The sequence below is a fragment of the Neofelis nebulosa genome, chromosome 3 (genome assembly GCF_028018385.1).
Source record: "Neofelis nebulosa isolate mNeoNeb1 chromosome 3, mNeoNeb1.pri, whole genome shotgun sequence".
Taxonomy (NCBI): domain Eukaryota; kingdom Metazoa; phylum Chordata; class Mammalia; order Carnivora; family Felidae; genus Neofelis; species Neofelis nebulosa.
The window spans coordinates 82052947-82055076 of record NC_080784.1 but is presented as its reverse complement, the minus strand read 5'-3'; the positions used below and the strand labels follow the sequence as shown (position 1 = coordinate 82055076).

The 2130-nt window shown below is 41.5% G+C and overlaps 1 pseudogene; it reads left to right on the top strand.

Moving 5' to 3' along the window:
* The first annotated feature begins 1500 nt into the window (after window positions 1-1500).
* LOC131508006 (small ribosomal subunit protein bS16m-like) lies at window positions 1501-1899 on the top strand (annotated as a pseudogene).
* Window positions 1900-2130: the final 231 nt, after the last annotated feature.

The window sequence follows — 2130 nt, the reverse complement described above, 5'->3', positions numbered from 1 at the left end:
TCCTTACCAGTCCCAGAACATGCCGTCTATGCTTTCTTGACCTTTGAGTATGACTTCTCTCTTGCCTAGCTCCTTCACATCCTTCAAAAAACTTTTTTTCAGGTATTCCACAGCCATGTTATTTATTTATTTATTTATTTATTTATTTATTTAAGTTTATTTATTTTGAAAGAGAGAGAATTAAGTGAGTGCGGGAGGGGCAGAGAGACGGGGGAGAGAGAGAATCCCAAGCAGTCTCTGCACTGTCAGTACAGAGCCCAATGCAAGGCTCGAACCCATGAACCAGAACCGCTAGATCATGACCTGAGCCGAGGTTGGCTGCTTAACAGACTGAGCCACCCAGGCGCCTCCACAGTCACTCTATTTAAAGTTTTAATTTCTTTAACCCTGACACTTTGTATCTTCTTTCCTTAATTTACTTTTTCCTTTTAGCACTTAACTTTATATCACATGCTATATATTTTACTTATTTGTCTTGTTTATTTAGTCTCTTCTTCTAAGGTAGAGTATTTGTTTTGTTTTGTTTTGTTTTGTTTTGTTTTGTTTTGCTCAATGTTATTTCCCCAGCACCTAGACAATGTCTGGCACATAGTAGGTGCTCAATATGTATTTTCTGGGTTTTTTTTTTTAATTTTTTTTTTAACATTTATTTATTTTTGAGACAGAGAGAGACAGAGCATGAACGGGGGAGGGGCAGAGAGAGAGGGAGACACAGAATCAGAAGCAGGCTCCAGGCTCCGAGCCATCAGTCCAGAGCCCGACGCGGGGCTCAAACTCACGGACCGTGAGATCGTGACCTGAGCTGAAGTCGGACGCTCAACCGACTGAGCCACCCAGGCGCCCCTTTTCTGGGTTTTTGATTAAATAATTCTTTGAAATGCAAACACTGGCAATTCTTGTCATCATTGGTAATATTTCTGGGAAACATCTCATTAAAGTAAGGCAATAAACACAAGCATAAAAGTAAGGGAATAGGATGTAGGGAATCAAGGGAAGCAACAGAGAGGCCAGTTAGGAAGTCATTAGGAAGCCACTGGCCATCATCAAGCAGAAGTTGATGATATCAGTGGAGATAGTAAAAAGTAGTAAAGTTTTTGGAAATATCAGCGTCAACAGAATTGGAGGTCAGATGTGGAATGTGATAGAAAGAAAGTATTTAAGATGGACTCCAACATTTTGGGCTGAGTGGCTAGAAGCCTGGAGTTGCCATTTTGTAAGAAGGAACAGATTCAGGGGTTGGGGAGGGTGAGGGGATAGCTAAAATCAAGAAATTTTTTTCACATTCAGTTTGAAATTCTATTAGACATCCGGTGAGGAGTTTCAGTATGCAGATGGTTATATGGATCTGGAATCCAGAGGAAAGAAAGGGACTGAAGATACAAATTTAGGAAGCTCAATAGATAGTATTTAAAGCTATGGGGCTAGGCTTTTCCACATTCCTCCCCACCCAGCCAGAGGCCATAAAGCTGATGCGTGCTGGTGGTGCATGCCAGCTACACCATGGTCCAGCTCACTACTGTCCTCTGCAAGGCCTACCATGGGGTCCACTTATCCATCTGCCTTGCACTGTGTGGCTATACCAACCAGATTTTCTACCACATTGTGACCATTCACAACAGGGATGGCTGTTTCATGGAGCAGCTGGATTCCTATTATCCACTGCCCAACAGTCATGGAGAGAGAATCGTTGCTCTCAACCTGGACCGGATCTGGGATTGAAATGCCTGTGGAGCCCATCTCTGTAAGTCTGTAGGGTAGCTTTTGGGTCTTTCTGGATTTTTCCCTCTGCATTCCATGAAGATCACAAATGCTGAGAGGCTGCAGAGGAAACAGGAGTGGGAAGTCCTTTTAGCATCTCAGAAAAAGGATACAGAAGGTACAGAAACAAAAATGAGCTGACTTCAGTGAGAAGAACATTGGGAAAAAGATCAAAGTCCTTTTAAAACACTTGTGCAGAGCTCTTAGTTTTATTAGATTTGGAGGTCAATAAATGGAGTTTTATGAGTCAAAAAAATTAAACAGATAAAGCTATGGGGTTGGATAAAGTTTTCATAAAATGAATATAATAGAGAAAAGATCTGAAGAGATCTCAAAGATAAAAAGGAATCAGCAAAGGAGCCTAAGAGTTAG